This window comes from Eriocheir sinensis, chromosome 35 (genome assembly GCF_024679095.1).
Source record: "Eriocheir sinensis breed Jianghai 21 chromosome 35, ASM2467909v1, whole genome shotgun sequence".
Taxonomy (NCBI): domain Eukaryota; kingdom Metazoa; phylum Arthropoda; class Malacostraca; order Decapoda; family Varunidae; genus Eriocheir; species Eriocheir sinensis.
This window is the reverse complement of record NC_066543.1, coordinates 11,833,729-11,853,153: the sequence shown is the minus strand read 5'-3', so window position 1 is coordinate 11,853,153 and position 19,425 is coordinate 11,833,729. Positions and strand designations below refer to the sequence as shown.

The 19,425-nt window shown below is 46.7% G+C and overlaps 1 protein-coding gene across 1 annotated transcript in view; it reads left to right on the top strand.

Moving 5' to 3' along the window:
• Positions 1 to 1,113: 1,113 nt before the first annotated feature.
• LOC127007405 (FMRFamide receptor-like) overlaps positions 1,114 to 19,425 on the top strand; it is a 68,810-nt gene continuing 50,498 nt past the window's right edge. Inside the window, exon 1 of the mRNA XM_050878336.1 lies at positions 1,114 to 2,308. The gene's annotated coding sequence lies outside the window, so the exon portion shown is untranslated. The remainder of the gene's footprint in view (positions 2,309 to 19,425) is intronic.

Here is a 19,425-nt window from a genome sequence, read left to right as displayed (position 1 = left end):
GCGGCAGAGGCGGAGGAGGAGGAAGAGGAAGAAGGGGTTGGCTGGGGGGGAGTAGAGGAGGAGGATGTTGATGATGTGGAGGAGGGGGCAGAGTTGGAGGAGGAGGAAGGGGCGGAAGAGAAGAGTGAGGAAGAGGAAGGGGAGGAGGAAGAGTAGGTGGTGGTGATGGTAGGATGGGTGGGGGAGGGGGCGGGGGTGATGGCGGTGCTGGTGGTGGAAGGTGAAGAAGAAGAAGAAGAAGAAGAAGAAGAAGAAGAAGAAGAAGAAGGGAGTTGAGGGTGTGACGTCACGATGTCCCAGAGTAACGCATTGGAGCGTTGTAGATCCTCGTTGGTTGTTTGTAGTGCCTGAATACGTAAGTCTAAGACACAGTACCTACACATCGCGTCGCTGGCTTGGTAATGAATCGCAGCATATTTCTTTGAACAATTACAGCAATTGAAATAGTTGGACGGCATGATTACTTCTTCTTTTTTTATTTTTTTATTTTTTTATTTTTTTTATTTACTGTTGCAAGACGATATATCGGTGAGCTTTACAGTTAAGATCAATTTTGTATTCGCGTGGACTAAGGTCAACACCTGGAGGGAGGCGGCTTTAAATCGGTCGAGTCACGCGGGAGAGTTTGAGGTGTGGCGTCTATGAGGGCCCACACGTGTTTTCCCTCCGGGATTAAAATTCTCTGGGGGATTAAACTTTTCCTCCTTTTCAAAACAGGTGTGCTGGTATACGGGTCAAGCTTTGTACTTCTACGTTAGTGACAGATTTTCTACGTTAGTTAGACACAAGAAGCAGGAGAGGGATAAGGAAGGAGAGAGAAGGAGAGGGGACACAACAGGAAAGGGAAGGAGAGGGGGAAGGAGCAGGAGAGGGAAGGGAGGGGAGGAAGCAGGAGAGGGATAAGGAAGGAGAGAGAAGGAGAGGGGACACAACAGGAAAGGGAAGGAGAGGGAACAGAACAGGAAAGGGAAGGAGAGGGGGAAGGAGCAGGAGAGGGAAGGGAGGGGAGGAAGCAGGAGAGGGGTAAGGAAGGAGAGAGAAGGAGAGGGGACACAACAGGAAAGGGAAGGAGAGGGGGAAGGAGCAGGAGAGGGAAGGGAGGGGAGGAAGCAGGAGAGGGGTAAGGAAGGAGAGGGGGAAGGAGCAGGAGAGGTAAGGAGAGGGCAGGGAGGAGGAGGCCGCGTGCTGCTTGCTATTCAGTGTACTCAGGCCACGAGGCTCGGCGGTGTCCCGGGATGGCGGAGGCTATGTTGGAGCCCTTCGCCCTCCTGTAGGACGGGAGAAGTTGTCCTGTAGATGATGTACGAGGACAGATGATCTCGCGGAAACCAGGTTGCCGCACGCCGCCACACGCCGGTCCCCGCTCATTGAAGCCTCCACACGGGGCAGCCACGGACGGAGGTATGGTGCAAAATACATGAACGCCTCGTAAACAGAGCGAAAAAATATAGACCTTTCAAATATTTTCGTTCATCCCCCGAGGACACCAGTTACCGAGCGGCCACCACCACCACCACTGCCGCCTCAGCACCACCCCTCGTCGCGGTTAGTTGGGTAGTTGGTCAGTGTCCTGGCGGCGGCGCGGCGGTGGTGGCGGGTGAGTCGCGAGAATCGTCAACACTGAAGCGCAATCCCTCAGCACAGAACGCGTGTGGAGCCGAGATTTTCAAGTGTTTGCGACGTCGATTAGAAAACAGCGAGAGTTGTGTTCAGAGTGTGCCTGGGTTTCGTCGTGGGGTCGCTGTGTGTTACTGAGCCGACGCGAAGAAGGACGAGATTGACAAGAAACCTGTTGAAGCCTGGAGTGTTTGTACAAGGCAGCGTCGAGCCCGAGGGAAGGGAGGAGCAGAACGGGGAAACTACCGCCGCGAAACTAACAACGCCACGGCCACGACGCGTCATCTGCTGAAGTCAACGATAACAAATAAACCCTCCACACACACACACACACACACACACACACACACACACACACACACACGGATAATATAAATACACGTTAATAAGTAGTCATGGCGGAGGGCAGGACACACGGACTGCATCGCTTGGTGGAGGCGGCGACCCTGTAAGCATCCAGACCACGTGATGGGAAAGGTGAGAGGGCCATCACACCACCTCCACCACCACCAACACCTCCACCTCCACGCTCCTGGCCCCCTCCCCACCTGTGTCCACACCCTCCATCGTGACCATCGTGAACTCATGTGCTGCCCATGCGCTCGTGACTCGTCTTTGGAGGATTCGCAATAGTCAACACAGGGATAACGCATCGACACACTCACACCTCCCTTCACTCAGTCGCCGTCAGGTAAATTCTTGGGTTCTTCGTGTTCCCTTTCGTATTTTTGCAGGTATTATGCGGGTTTTATATTTTTTTTTGTGTGTGTTGTGGATTTGTCACGGGATCGCAAGTTTGGTGAGACGTGTGGCAAAGATTGAGGTGGCACTGATGGACTGTCAAGGTTACGTGTGTTTTATGTCATATGATCAACGGTGGTAATGGCTGAGGTCTCTGTGTGTCTGTGTGTGTGTGTGTGTGTGTGTGTGTGTGTGTGTGTGTGTGTGTGTGTCGTAATTAGATGTGCTTGTGACCACAGCGAAGAGAGCTCTTAACCACACTATCCATCTGTTGACGTGTTTGCAGGGACGTTGACAGGTGTGATGATTGATGAACCTGTGTTGTGATTGCAAGTGGTGGTGGTGAGGACGATGCAAGCAAGAGGTGACAGTGGTGTTGGTGCTGGTGGAGGTGGTGGAAGTGGTGGTAGTGGAGCTGGTGGTGATCCTATTTCTGAGTCTCCAATAGTGATGGCTGTACTGGTGGACGTGATGGGGGTCCTTAAGTGGTGGAGACCTTGCTTGATCTGGTGCTCCCGTCATGATGATAAATAAGAATGTAGAAAAATATATGACAGAAGCTGAGGCAAGGATGCTGGATGGGTGACCTGGGTGGTGATGCTGCTGGTACGGTGGTGACGATACCAAAGACATAGATACTGATGCGGATGTTCAGTGGTGGTTACGACACTACATGTTCTCTGGGAATCATTTAACGGAGATGGAGATGGGAGTGATAAAAGGGAAGGATGGTAAAGATAGAAGGGAAGGAACAAGAGAAACGGTGATGGTGACTTCTATTATTGTGGTGGCAGTGATGGTGATGGAGGGAGATAATGGATGGTGATGGTGACGATGATGGGAGTGATAGTGATGACAAGGGTGATGATGGTGATGTGGGGGAGGGACAATTCTTACAGTGGTGGCAGTGGGAATAATGGAGGGGGGAAGGGAAGATATGGGTAGCAGTGGTGATGATGGGTAGGGGAGGAGGAAAAGATGTGGTGGGGTGAAGTAACCGAGGAATGCTAACGTTGATCACTTTAGATTGAGGCGGTTGAAGCTGGAGAGTGTCATGCTGGAGGCGGAGGTGAGGTGATTACAACCGGTGGAGCGAGTGGTGGTGGTGACGGTGTGGTGGTTGTTGTCGAGAGTGGTGGTGGTGGTGGTGGTGGTGAAGGTGTTTTGGTGGCGGTCTAGAGTAGTGGTGGTGGTGGTGGTGGTGAAGGTGTTTTGGTGGCGGTCTAGAGTAGCGGTGGTGGTGGTGGTGATGTTTTTAGTGGCTGTCTAGAAAGGCGGCGGTGGCGGTGATGGTGGTGGTAAAGGTAGTGGTGGTGGTGGTGAAGGTGTTTTGGTGGCATGCGAGGCTGGTAGTGATGGTGGTGGTGGTGACGCTGTGTTGCTGGCTGTCGAGGGTGGTGGTGGCGGTGAAGGTGTTGCGGTGAGACGCCGCGGCCTTGACTCCGCCTCGGCTGGGAGTCAGGGAGTCAGGAAGACCCACGAGCGAACCCGCACACCGTAATCCTCACAAGGACACTCCCTCGCCTCCTCCCTCCTCCCTCCCCTTAGGTAACGAGGACGCCCACCCGGCAGGCCTCGCGGGTAGCACACACAAACATTGGTGAGTGTGTTAGTCCAGTCCCCGCGGCCCAGTGGACACGCGGCGGGAGACGTGATACCGGACGTTCTCTTGTGTCCAGGGCCCGCATGTTCGAGAGCTTGGGGCTGTCCTTACGACTATTTTCAAAGGCCATAGAAAAGATTAGTCGGGTTCCCATGCGTATTTTCCCATCCATGGCGTAGAAGCCTTGTCAAACTACCACTAGGGGCATGATAACTACCAATGGAAATCCCTACAAGTACTACGAGAGCCTTTTAAAGTTAATGTGCTACGACGACGAAACGTTTGAGAACATGCGCCCAGGTTTGTGTGTCACGGGTCTTTATGGGTCATTAGGGCGCGTCGGGACCAAGGGAGTCACTCTTTAGCACTGACACCTTTATCATTACCCTTGTTGAAGAGTGCGCCATAAAGTGTGTAGCACAGTATAATGAGGTTGAGGCGGAACGCACGTTGGTAATGAAGGTAAGCAAAGCAGTTACAGCGGCATTTCCTTCTACAATTAAAGGTCATTGAGATTTATAGCGCATCGGAACTCTTTTGGCAGCTCTTTGCTATTTGCTTTTATAGGAGCAGTGCTGAGCGGGATGTTTTGTTTCCCTTTTGTTTTTGCCCTTGAGCTGTTTCCTCTACTGTGAAGGAAAATGTGTGTCAGAAAAACAACATACAACTATTGGCCGCAGGAACCTTCAATTTCCCCGAGGGCACCACGCGGCAGCTACCAAATGTCTTAAGGACTCTGCCTTACACGATGAGTCTGTGAGGATCAGCCGCATTTGAATGAAGACTTATAAATAAAAAATAGGTGGCGACATTGAGGCAAATCCTGCGCAAACCACTTTTAGGTCCCCAGGGTGCCACACGCCGCTTCGCTCATCCTCGATCTGGCTCTCATCCCTCACGCCCCGCTCACCCTCCCGCGCGCCCATCCACTTACTCGCGCGTGGCGGGCTCCTCGTGATCCCGCTGGTCGCTGCGAGACGAAAATGTAAAGTGCTCCCGAAACGTTCCCGTGAAATTGTCTCTTTATCTGTTTTCACGGCGTGGGGAGAGTTTGTGCTTTTAACGGGGTACTTCGCGAGATTACTTCCCTCTTTATTTTCATTCCCGAAAAAAAAAAAATTGAAACGACTGCTCAGTTCGAAAATAACAGAACTGTTGAGCAGCGTCGACACGAAAAACAGATAACCTTAAATTAAAATAGGAGTTAGGAATATGTGAAAATCAATATTAATCTAAAAAAAATATATAAAGCCATTTGAAGCAATTCCTAAAATTATACACACGATAAAAAAGGAGGCACAACGATTTTACAAGCCAGTAAAGAATATGCGATACACTTTAGCGAAGACATTACACGGAAACGGATAACGAACGACTACGCACAGTTAAATAAAGCAAGAAATCATTTTAACGCAATCACTGTAAAAAAAAAAAGAGCAAACGATGAGAAGCCATGAAACGAAAAAAAAAAAAAACTCACGGTACGCCGAACGCAAACAGTAAGAGACACTTCAATCCATAAGTCTCTCTCTCTCTCTCTCTCTCTCTCTCTCTCTCTCTCTCTCTCTCTCTCTCTCTCTCTCTCTCTCTCTCTCTCTCTCTCTCTCTCTCATTGAGGGCATTGAGGGCATAATTAGAGACAAAATTGTGAATTACCTTGAAAGCCACTCATTGATTGGGGACTCACAACATGGCTTCCGAAACAAAAGATCCTGCCTATCAAACCTATTAACCTTTTATAACGACCTCTTCACTGTTTATGACGTAACCAAATCATTGGACGTAGTCTATCTTGATTTCCAGAAAGCGTTTGATAAAGTCCCGCATCATAAATTACTTTACAAATTAAAGCAAATAGGTATTGACGGTCAAGTAAACCAATGGATCGCGAATTGGTTGAGCAACAGACAACAAAGAGTAGTGATTGACGGATTTAACTCAGAGTGGGCGCCTGTCACTAGTGGCGTCCCTCAGGGCTCGGTCCTTGGCCCAGTGCTCTTCATTATTTACATCAACGACGTGGATGTTGGACTCAATAACCGCATTAGTAAATTTGCAGACGACACAAAGATTGGCAACTCGGTTCTCACTGACGAAGACAGGCAAAGCCTCAAAGAGGATTTGCACAAAATTTCAGCTTGGTCGGATAGATGGGAGATGCCCTTTAACGTAGACAAGTGCCAGGTCCTTCAAGTTGGAACGAGGAATAAGAAGTTCGAATACGAAATGCGCGGCGTTAAACTCAAAGCGTTCAATGCGTCAAAGACTTGGGGTCAAAATCGCGTCAAACCTCAAATTCTCACAGCAATGCATCGATGCAGCAAATAAAGCGAACAGAATGTTGGGCTTCATTAAAAGAAACTTTGTATTCAAGAATAAAGATGTAATACTCGCTCTACAACAGTTTAGTCAGACCCCACTTGGAATATGCGGTACAGTTTTGGTCTCCCCACCATGCAAAGGATATTGCTAAATTAGAAGGTGTTCAGCGTCGGGCAACGAAAATGATCCCTTCCTTGCGCAACAAATCCTACGAAGAAAGGCTTTCACCCTTAACATGTTCTCTTGAGAAACGTCGCCTGAGGAAAACTGATCGAATGTTTTAAAATACTTAATGGTTTCACGAATGTAGACAGATCAACATTGTTTATGATCGATGACACTTTGCGCACGAGGAACAATGGCGTAAAACTCAGATGTAGACAAGTAAATTCAGACTGCACCAAATTTTTCTTCACCAACGTTGTAGTGCGAGAATGGAATAAGCTTCCACCGTCAGTGGTCCAGTGTAACACGATTGACTCCTTCAAAAATAAGCTCGACCGTCACTTCCTTCAACTTAATATCAACTAGAGTAGAAATGCAACGTTTTGGAGTCTTCTGATTAATGTAAAATCACTTAGGTTTAAGGACAGACCACCAAGTCTGGACCATGGGGTCTGTGTGGTCTGATTTTCTATGTAAATCTATCTATGTAAATCTCTCTCTCTCTCTCTCTCTCTCACACACACACACACACACACACACACACACACACACACACACACATACTCCCTTTCACAGCAGCTTTTCTCCCTCCCTGACACACACACACACACACACACACACACACACACACACACACACACACACCACCTCGGGCAAGAAATTCCTCCACTTCTCACTCCACTCTCGTCGCTGTTTTCCCAAGTTGGTGAAAATGAACCCTGGAGACCGTGTAGGGTGGGTACAGAAGGAAAAGAAGAAGAGGAGGAAGAGGAGGAGGAGGAGGGGGAAGGATAAGGAGGAAGGAAGGGAACATGACGGAGAGAAACGAGCATCAAGGGAGATAAGAGGAACAAAAGAGGTATGGATAAAGATAAAAAGCGAGAGGGATTAGATGATGAGGAAGAATGAACGTGTAGATACCAAGGACGACGAGAAAAATGACGATGAGGTGATGTAGAGGGCAGGAGGAGGAGGAGGAGAATCAAGAGCAGGAGGAGGAGGAGGAAGAGGAGGAGACGGAGATGCTTACGACTTCAAGGAAGACTGGATGCACTAACACCCCAGGCAGACAGACAGAGACAGACAGCCGAACAAACCCTTCTGTCTTTCCTTCAGCCTTCTGCTATCATGAAGCCTCTGAGAGTAGGTTTGAATATGCTACTTCGCCCTTATTTCTACAAGTGTTTGTCCTTCAGTGTCGATAAGAAAGTCACAAATGCTTACATCCACCAAAGTTCCTAAATAATTATCTTAAGCTCTAGCGTATGTTTATGAGTAATACACAGGAATACATAGAAAGAACAGACACCAAAAGACCTGGCGGTCTATGGCGAGGGTGTCTGTCTACGACCGCTACTATTAGTAATCTATGTGTGGTAGGACAGGATAGAATAGATGAAGGCTCCTTCCCACCCAATGCTCGGTATGCATCACTGAATACTCTCTTAAAATAACCCCACAGGCACGGAGGCATTGCTGAGTGCAACCCGCATGGAGCTAAGGTTAACGCCATTATTTTGCAACTCCTCATGAGCCAGCCTCTCCTGGTAGTGAAAGTTGTGAATGAACACGTGAATGACTACAGACGGGAAGCACCGATGTAAAAATCCGTTCAGGGGCAGGCGAGCAGGCAGGCAGGCAGCAGGCTGGCTGATTGTCTGGTAGGCAAGGCAGCAAGCAGACAGGCAGGGCGGCAGGGCGCTGGAGAAAGCTGGTCGACATTCATATACTGAACATGATCTTCCCTGTAAAGCGTGTAGTGGCTCAGGACGCCCGCTGTGGCCAGGCTGCTCCTTCTACTCCTACTCCTCATCATCAGCATCCTTCTCTTGCTCCTCTTTCTAGTGTTGGAGACAGCAAAGAGGATAAAAAGAAAGATGAGGATGTAGTGAAGGAGGGGAGTGAGCAGCATAGTGAAGACGGCATAAAACTGGATGGAACTGATTACGAATGGTGGCGACGGAGGAGGCGGCGCCGGTATAATTGGCTCCCTCGGAAAATATATATATATATATATATATAGAGAGAGAGAGAGAGAGAGAGAGAGAGAGAGAGAGAGAGAGAGAGAGAGAGAGAGTGAAGATAGATAGACAGACAGACATATATAGATGGATAAATAAGAGATAGATATAGATAGATAGATAGATAGATAGATAAATGAAAACATTTCCGGCTGTGTCCGTCAGAGGTCGCCACACCGTGCCATCCATATCCATATCTTCCTGTCCGTTCCATCTTCCCCCGTCACGCCAGACGGCGGCATGTCCCCCACCACATCCATAAACCTCCTATTCGTCCTTCTTCTCTCCCTCCTGTCTGGCAGCTCCATCTCCAGCACCCTTTTCCCAATATCCCCAGCAACGCTCCTAACCACATGTCAACCATATATATATATATATATATATATATATATATATATATATATATATATATATATATATATATATATATATATATATATATATATATATATATATATATATATATATATATATATATATATATATATATATATATATATATATATATATATATATATATATATATATATATATATATATATATGGCTTTTTTTTGTGTGTGTGTGTGTGCCCTTGAGTTGCCTCCTTTGTTGTTAAAAAAATATATATATATATATATATATATATATATATATATATATATATATATATATATATATATATATTTTTTAGTGACGGAGGCCTGCACCTTCGTGTGTGTGTGTGTGTGTGTGTGTGTGTGTGTGTGTGTGTGTGTGTGTGTGTGTGTGTGTGTGTGTGTGAGAGAGAGAGAGAGAGAGAGAGACCCAAACCCCTACCCCTCCGCAAGTCCCCCCACACACACATTAATAAGAAATACATCACAGCGGAAAACAAATAATGTAACTCAGCGCCTCGTGAAGGGGAAGGTCACAACGAAGGCCACAACACAACGACACCAGCACCCAATGATGCCTACATTTATTAGTACGTCCTCTCTCTCTCTCTCTCTCTCTCTCTCTCTCTCTCTCTCTCACACACACACACACACACACACACACACACACACAGGTGCACAGGAAGATACTTAACCTGGGCGTGAAGAGGAAGCGTAGGCGGAGCTCAATAAACAAGCACACGCCAAACACCCGCACCAGGACACGTGCACAAGGACACACACACAGACACTGGCCACCCGGACACGAGACGCCACGCCGAGTGGTCACAACAAAGGTCAAGGGAGCATTTAAATCAACGTCCAAAGCCTGTGCAAAAAGTCAACATCCAGGAGTAAATCAACTCCTGTTATTTTATCAAGGAGACAAAGGCGGACAGAGGAAAAAAAAAAGACATTTACTGCCTACTTACTGCTAAGCAACACACTCGACAGATTTAGTGCGCTTGTGACAAGGGCGCGGAACAAACACTCGGCGCATGCGTGGGTCGCCGCAGCCTCCGCCTCCGCCGCCACCGTTTCGAAACATTGACCCGAAGCGTGTGTCGAAAAGTTATGATTATAACCGTAGGCAAAACCCTGCGGCGGCGGTGGCAGCGGCGGCGACCTGTCAGCTATATGGTTTCAGGTAATTGAATCCTTGAAGACGATGAAGTTTGCGAATTGGACGACAGGTAAATCAATCAACTGATTACCTTATTACCTGAGCCGCGGGCTGATTGCGGTGATCAAACGCTTTTGGGCAGCCTCCCCCCAATCACCCCGTTTCCTTGTTCCCCCATCACTTCCCTCTTCCCGCTCCCCCAACTCCCCCGCCAACACTCTCCTCCCCTCCTGTGTCACTTCACTTCCTTCTCTCCCTGCTCCCGATCCTCTCTCCACTTCTCTCCGCCTCACTCCACCCCTTTCTCCCACGTATCTCCCCTCTCCTACGTCACTTTCCTCCCCACGAGCTGTCATCACCACGCTATACATCCCCTTATCTTACCCTCATCCATATCACACTCCCCCACCAACTTTACTCTCTCTCCCCTCCTCAGTTCCTCCTCCTCCTCCTCATCCCCCACACCACCCAACACAGCTCTCCCACAACCACTTTCAATTCGTCTCCCATTTCCTCTCTAAATCCTCCTGTACTGTAACCTTGTACCCACCTCTCACCTACTCACCCCTTCATCCTTACTATGGACATTTCCGGCTTCTGCATAACTTTCCCAAGCTTAAATATATTCCTCTTCCTCCCCTCCTTTCTACTTCACCCTCCCCACATCCTTTCCCCTCTCCCCCCCCCTCATAATGGACCTTCCCTCCTCCTCCTCCTCCCCCCTTTTTTCCTCCTCTCCTCCTCTTCCTGTCTCGCCATTATATAAAGAACTTTCCTCCGCTTCGAAGTTCTCCATGCCTGTTAAACATTCTCTTGCTTTATCGTGCTGCCTCGCCTCTCTCTCCCCCTCCCTTTCTCTCTCTCCCTCCCTTTCTCGCTCTCTCTCACTCTGAGTCCCTAATGGGTTCAGTTTTCACCTAATGGACCTGCGTTTCCTCATCCCGGGGTGCAGAGCGGTACAGAAAAAAAACACTTAATTGATTCTCTAAATTTGCAGGTGTCATTAGCGCTAATTACTTATATTTTTTTCGTGATTATATATTTTTTTTCTAATTTCGCTGCTTCTAAAAATGGAAAAAAATAGCAATGAAGACGAAAATAGAGCGTGAGGATTCCTATTTCCCTCTGAGGTGGTGCACCAATAAGAGGAATGAATGAGTGATTGAGAGATTGAGGCCTTGAGGTGTGATTGAGTTTGATATGAAAGGCGTAAAAAAAAGGGGGGGGAGGGGGCGAACTACGATTGGGGGTCTTATGATGATAGGCTCGTGTGGAGTTTTTAATATTTAAGTAAGAGTACACCCTTGTTTGTTTGTATTAATGATCTGTGTGTGTGTGTGTGTGTCAGTCGAGGGCACACACACACACACACACACACACACACACACACACACACACACACACACACACACACACACACACACAAACACACACACACACACACAAACGTTCGTAGAAAAAATACAAATTAAACTGGCAAATAAATAAACACTCAAGACAAATCAAATTACGAACAGATTACGTTTGTTGTGACGATTCCTGTTAACACACACACACACATAGGCAAAACCCACACAAACAAAAAGATTAAAAAACTTATGGAACGGGAAGGACGCTGGACAGGAAGTGGATGATAATAATAACAATAAGAATGAAGGAAAATATTATTAGATCGGCCATTGAATGTAAAAAGGAAAACATCGAGGAAGAATATATATAGAAGCAAGGAGAACAAAGGAGACTGGACGCAAACACACCCTCGACTGGCGAAGAAAAATCCACTCGAAGTTCAGCGAGACTCCCATAAATAATGTTTCTCAAAAAGCAAAACAATAAAGAAAAAAAAGTTGAAAAGACGACTACAAAACCTTGCTCGGCTTCTTATCCTCGTCCGCGGTTTTCCCTTTATATTTTCCTCACTATTTTTCCTCTCGCTTCCTTTTCCTCTTCCTCCTCTTTCTATATTTTTTTTCATCTCCTGCACACTCTCTCTTCTCCGTTTTCGTTATCAGTTCCGCGCTCTCCTCTTCCTTTTCCTTTTCCTCCTCTTTCTATATATCTTTTCATCTCCTGCACACTCTCTCTTCTCCGTTTTCCTTATCAGTTCCTCGCTCTCCTCTTCCTCTTTCTCCTCCTCCTATAATTCGTCTGTGAAAGCTGAAATCCCCGCGTGAGAAAAGTCGGCACGGCACTCCAAGGAAACAGGAGTGACAGCCAGCCAGTCCTTCCCTGCCCTGCCCGCCGCCTGACGCACCTCAACACACGGGAAGGGCGCCTCGCTGCCTGCCTGCCTGCCTGTCCTCCCCTACCCTTCCCTCCCACGCCTAACGGACACAGGCAATCTTCCATTCCTCTCAGCGCCTATTCAGCCTGGCTTACTCAACCTCCATAGCGTAGTAGCAGCCTTGGATGCCATTATGAAAGCACATTTTTTGTCCTCGCGTTGGCATGTGCTCCCGTTGACATTTTATTATTATCTTATTTTATATCCTCATTATAATTACGTTTTCTTGTCGATGTGTTGCGTAAGTTGGTGTTCTCTTTTTTCCTCTTATGACGTTGGGTGTTGTGGTTCCTGTTGGCCGAAGAAGGAAGCAAGGCGAGGTTTGGCGTTGCGCTCACTTACACGTCGTAGCCGCCTTGTCTTGCCCAGCCGCGCCCGCCGCCACCATCACTTCCTCGTTTGTCTCGCGGGCTGGCCGAGGGGTTGCCTGGCTACCTGCTGCCGCTGCTGCTGACGATGATGATACGTGCAGACTCAGCTCTCTCTCTCTCTCTCTCTCTCTCTCTCTCTCTCTCTCTCTCTCTCTCTCTCTCTCTCTCTCTCTCTCTCTCTCTCTCTCTCTCTCTCTCTCTCTCTCTCTCTCTTCATGTGTGTGTGTGTGTGTGTGTGTGTGTGTGTGTGTGTGTGTGAGGCCAGCACGCCGCGACGGCTCTTATCACCATCTGTCGGTCGAAGAAAACTGATTGCTCGCAGGAGACGAAGATGAATGAATCAGTCTTCCCTTTCCCTGCATCACTCCTCCTCCTCCTCCTCCATTTCCTCCTCCTTCCATTCACTCTCCCCTCGTTAGACATACACACACACATGCACACACAAGCACACATATATCAGTCACCTTCCTCCCTGCACTCTTCGACAAATAGAACCCAACCACAGTAACAAGATGATACAATGACTTCAGAACCGCCTGCACCCCCCCCATCCCTGCGCCCCCCCGCCCGCACTCGCCCGCCTGCCCACTGCGAGGCGGTCGTGTAGCCATGCCGGGTGTCGCCTCCGCACGTGGGCCTCATAGCAAGCGCCGCAGCCTCAGAAAGGAGCAAACTTTGTCCAGATAAACACTTGTATAAATCTTCGAAGTTTTATCCAACACTCACAAAATAGTTGGCTTGGTTTACACTCACACACACACACACACACACACACACACACACACACACACACACACACACACACACACACTCGAGGACAAAGGAACCAATAAGTTAAAAATTAAGAAAGGAAGGAATGAGACGGGAAAGGATTACAGTTTCTCGTGTTTGTTTGTTTGTTTTGTCACCTTATATTTTCCCCCATTTTTTTCCTTCCGACATTATTTTTCATTATATCTTTTTTTTCTCTCTTCCCTTGACCTCTTCCTTATTATTTCCACTATTTTTCCTCCTCACCTTCCTGTCGGGCCTCCTCTCCATATTTTTTTTTTTCCTTCCTACACTATTTTTCATTTTGTTTTGTTTTGTTTTCTCTGTTCCCTTGACCTCGTCCTTATTATTTCCATTATTTTTCCTCCCCACCTTCCTGTCGGGCCTTTTCAACCTGTTTCCCCCAATTATTAAGTCTCCACCTTCGTTGACGCAAATCCCGCGGCTAATTATTTGGTTCCATATAAAATGAGAAGCAATTTGGGTTATGTCTCGTTTTTTGCCGCTAGATTTAGATTTTCCTAATAGGTTGAGTGCGGAAGTCTCTCTCTCTTCTCGCCCTTTCTCTCTCTCTCTCTCTCTCTCTCTCTCTCTCTCTCTCTCTCTCTCTCTCTCTCTCTCTCTCTCTCTCTCTCTCTCTCTCTCTCTCTCTCTCTCTCTCTCTCTCTCTCTCTCTCTCTCTCTCTCTCTCTCTCTCTCTCTCTCTCTCTCGCTATCTCGCTATCTATCTATCTATCTATCTATTTATCGACTTGTATATCCGTCTAAATTAATCTATCTATATATTTGATCATACCGAATATTTCATGTGTTGAATGCCTTAATGAAGATAACGTCACATCGCTGTTTATAATAAAGATCAAGGTTATAAATTTCGTAGTCATGCTTATCTCACTTCTTCCAAATCTTCTTATTTAGTCATTATTATCATCATCATTAGTGTTAGTGTTATTATGTCCCCTCTTTTTTGGTCTCCTTTTCTTCATTTGCGTCGCCGTGGCTGAATACATCGCACTTTTTCGTAGGGTTCCTCTCGTTTTTACTTCCGACAAACTTTACCCCAAAACTTGCCTTATTAGTTTTCCGCTGAATCTCTTGCTCCATTAGTTTCTCCCCCACGAATCGTTATTTTTCCCTCCTCCTCCTGCTCCTCTTTTACTACTACTACTACTACTACTATTGCTACTTCCCCTGCTGCTATAACTTCTACTACTACTGTTACTGTTACTGAGCCAACACCTCTCCTCCCTCCTCTTCCTTCTGCTCTTTCTCTTCCTCCTCCTCGTCTTTTACTTCTCCAGCTACTACTAATATACTACTACTACTACTACTACTACTACTGCTACAAATTATACGCCTACTCTCCCTCCTCTATTTACTACCAAAAACGAAAAGGCTATTACATACTCCTATTATTCCTCGTCCTCGTCCTCCTCCTCCTCGTCCTTCTTCTCCTTCCATGTCCCTAACACAACCCTTTCCCGTTCCGTGTACCGCCCCAAGCGTGAGTTATGGCACAGTGTAGGTGAATGGGCATCCATCGTTACCTTGAGCTACCTGGGACACTGATACGCCGGTCCCTGCACCCCGAGGCGAGGATAATGGTGCGGTGTGCGGTGGATGGAAGGGGAGGTGGAGCGGGGCTTATATAGAGATGGACCAAGTGGACAGGAGCAAGATTGGTGGCTCTCGATAAGTCGGTCTTCTGCTATTTGTGTGCCGGGACCTTTACCGTCCATCTCCCTCCCTCCCTCCCTCCCTCCCTCCCCTTTTCTCCTTCTTAGTTTAATGTTCTGTCCATGTAGAGGAGATTGGTTGTATACTCTCTTCCTTTCTTCCTTCCTCTCTTTCTTCCTTCCTTCCTTCATTCATTCTGTAATTCCTTCCCTCTATCATTCCTTCCTCTTTTTCTCCTTTCCTTTCTTCCCTCCTTCCTTCCCTCTTTCCTTCCTTCCTTCCGTTCTTCCTTTCCTCCTTCCCTCCTTCCTCCTCCAACCTCCACAGTCTCCAATACCTTTCTGGTCTCCTCCCCAACGGCGACTTCAATTTCATAACTTCCTCCTTCTCCCTTTCATTCATCTCTCCTCCCCCTCCTCCTCCTCCTCCTCCTCCTCCTGCCCCTCCACGAGCTCTCTCCTTCTTCGTGTTTACCATCGCGCAATTTTGGGCATCCGAGATTTACGCAGTGTTAGTTTAGCATATTTCCCGCAGTTTTCGTGTAATCCCATAATAACTGGCGTTCTGAAGCGCCTAATAACCTACACGAGGCGACCTGAATATTTAGCAGACTACGAAATAAGTCGCGGGGGAGGGGAGGGAAAGAAGGGGGTGTTCTGTAGGCTCCTTCTCTACATCACTCGCTTCCAGGTTTAAGGCTCTCCAGTAAGGCTACAAAAGGCTGTCTCTCTCTCCATTGTCTTCCCCGGAACATATCACTTTACTATCCTTCTTGTCAATGATTTTCTTTCGCGTTTATATGCATGAGCGGTAAGGCTTCAAAAGGATACCGTCTCCATTGTCTTGCCCGGAACAGATCTCTTTGCTGCTCCTCTTGTCAATATTTGCTCTCTCTATTTCTATTCATAAGTTGGACAGCTTCTAAAGGCTGGCTGTCTCTCTCCAGTGTCTTGCCCGGAACAGATCACTTTGCTGCTTTTCTTCTCACAGTTTATCTCTCTTACTTCCATTCCTGAGCAGCCATGTCACTTGATTAATGGGAACTCGACACCAAGCAAACTAGTTGGGCTGCAAGAATCCACCCCCTCTCTCTCTCTCTCTCTCTCACACACACACACACACACACACACACACTTAAACAGGCACTTACTCATCCTGTTCATCTCTTTGCCATCTCCAAACGCTAACGAACACGCAAATGGATGTGACAAAAAATATAAGTGTCATCCAGATGGAGAGAATGATGTATAAGTAATGGAGTGAGTCGGAAGAGAGATGACTTAATAGGTGAATAAATAGGAAGTGTTTAGAGAGGTTACAGGGCATGTTTTGGACAGGTGCGCAGGACTGCCTATTTTACCTGCATCCCGTGACCTCATTAGCGTCGCGGCCCATAACGGATGAGAGGATTATGAACGTAACGACCTCCACCTGTCGAGAGAGAGAGAGAGAGAGAGATATCAAAGAGGAGGCACCACACACTAGGTTTCCCAATTTGATTTGCTTATTAGAACTTATATAACTTCACCTTTTTGATGTACTATTTTTTTTTGCCCAAAGCTTAAGCCTATCTTCACTTGGCATTCCTATGACAAGTCCTCTCTCGCCTAGGAATTGAAGGGCCTATATGAAAGACTATAATATATTTCTGGGTGGGAGTTTCGTAGTCATCCCATCCTCTCTCCCTCTCTTGCATCCTTGATAAATGCACACCTGGGGAAATCTGAGGAAGGTGAGATGTGCCTGCCTGTATGTTGCCCGTCCTTCTCTCTCGTGTGGGGATGAACAGCGCCCTCGTGCAGCGGCGGCGACTCAGGGAAACAATGCACGTTTTGTTTTGTTTTTGTTTTTTGTGTGTGGTAGCTAGAGGAGAAGGTAAAGGTACTAAGAGTTAAGTGTCTCCCTCGTTGTATTTAGTGAGTTATTTGTTGAGTGGTTGTATGTGCCTTTTTCATATATATATTTTTAGATACGTTTTTTGATATGAAGAAAAAATAAATTACTGAAAGGTGATTATGTACTGTATGTGTAGTTGTGCTAGAGCTAGCAATACCTAAACGAAAACACAGATGAAAATGAATAGTAATACCCTGCTCCCCTAAACAGTACAGGATATATTAAATGTGTGTTTTATTGACCGTATAGGATTATTATGGTGCTCTATAAAGGTAATGGTGATACAATTAGTCCAAAAATATTTATACACCGCCAGATTTGACCTAAAAAATCAAAACGAGGAAAATAACGAGAGAGAGAGAGAGAGAGAGAGAGAGAGAGAGAGAGAGAGAGAGAGAGAGAGAGAGAGAGAGAGAGAGTGAGTCGTGAGGGTCAAGGTAATATTCGCTGTGTTTGTTATGTCAACGTTGCCATGAAAATTTGATTGTTTTCTCCCGAGCCAGTCAGTTATTGAAATTTTATGCTCTATCCCTCTTCCCTCCTCTCCTTCCTCCTCCCCTCCTCCTTCCTCTTTCCTTTTCTCCTGTTCATTCCTCTCCTTGTCTCTCTTCTCTCCTCTCCTCTTCCCTCCTTTCCTTCCTTCCTCTCCCCTCCATTCCTTTTCTCTCCCCTCTTCCTCTTCCTTTCCTTCTTCCTCCTCCCCTCCTCCTTCCTCTTTCCTTTTCTCCTGTTCATTCCTCTCCCTTTCTCTCTTCTCCTTTCCTCTCCCCTCATCTCCTTCCTTTTCTCTCCCCTCTTCCTCTTCCTTTCCTTCTTCCTCCTCCCCTCCTCCTTCCTCTTTCCTTTTCTCCTCTTCATTCCTCTCCCTTTCTCTCTTCTCCTTTCCTCTCCCTTCATCTTCTCTCCTCTCCTCCTCGCCTCCTCTCCTCTCCTCTCCTCTTCCTTCCTCTCCCTTTTCTTTCCTCTCCCTCTCCTTCCACCTCATCTCCCCTCTCCTCTCCTCATCCTTTCCTCTGCTCTCCTCTTCCTTCCTCTCCTCTTTAAATTCACTTCCCTCACTTTTCCCTCTCCACTACATATAAGCCAATTTAAAGTTTTCACATGGACAGAAACCACAGTAGACGCAACGATGAATACAAAGGTTATTAGGATATCATTGATCACGAAGCCGACCGCGAGGCAAATAATGATCATGAATTATAGACAGATAGAGAGATGGATACTTATAACCAGCCCCACAGAAGCTCTTCCAGTTATCGTTGCTTTTTTAGTCACCTGTCATCCTACGTCTCTTTGGTGTTACGCTATTCCATCACCACGTACAAGTTATCCCGTCCCTGTGCTGCTACGCTAAGCCAGGCTACACGGGTTAGATCGCGTGGCATTGGGCGTGGCGGGGGATCATCGGCCGGTTTTCCTGTCTGGGCTTTGTCTTCCCTGATCGGGTGTGTCGGCGCCGCGTCGGGTCGGATCGCCCTGTCTCGGGTTACGCGGGGAATCGAACTCCAGTGTGCCTCTCTGAATGATGCCGTGAGTGTGGTTTGTTATTTATGCGGCTTTTACTTTACGAACTCATTTATTCATTAATGTTTTTATTTACGTACTTATGGATTTCATTGTTCAGTTTTTCATTCAGTTTTTTGGCTAACGGGGAATACGAAGGTGGGTGGTGGGTGGTAGGTGCGTTCCCCCCCCTTTCTCTCTCTCTCTCTCTCTCTCTCTCTCTCTCTCTCTCTCTCTCTCTCTCTCTCTCTCTCTCTCTCTCTCTCTCTCTCTCTCTCTCTCTCTCTCTCTCTCTCTCTCTCTCTCTCTCTCTCTCTCTCGTAATAAATTTCAGCGGGTGACGGACGGCCTGGGGGGAAGTTACGAGTCTCTTCTGTTTCGTGTTTTGGGCGGAAATGTGAGATATTACACTGGAGACGTGACAGCAAATAAATATCACAATTTGTGTATCAGGCCTTTCTTTGTGCTCTTGGGCGCTCGGTCATTTCCACAGACACATTTTATAGACACTGTATCTCACATATATCTTTTCGGGTTCATTCCCAGCCTCTTGCCCGCCCCCCTACCCCCCCCTCCCCTCAAAAATAAGAAAGTGGCTTGACTACATAATGAAAACCACTTATAGTTTTGCAGGATGAATGAGTGGAAAATTATAGGTGTTACTTATTTGCATGTAATAATAAAGCATCTTTACACTTCTTAATGTGATAATAACAATATCAATAATAATAATAATAATAATAATAATAATAATAATAATAATAATAATAATAATAATAATAATAATAATAATAATAATAATAATAATAATAATAATAATAATAATAATAATAATAATAATAATAATAGACACGCTTGATAGAACTAATAATAATGTTACGAATCTCCTATCAAGTTAAATCAATTTCGCCTTCAGAGGTTTCGGCAACTTCAATGA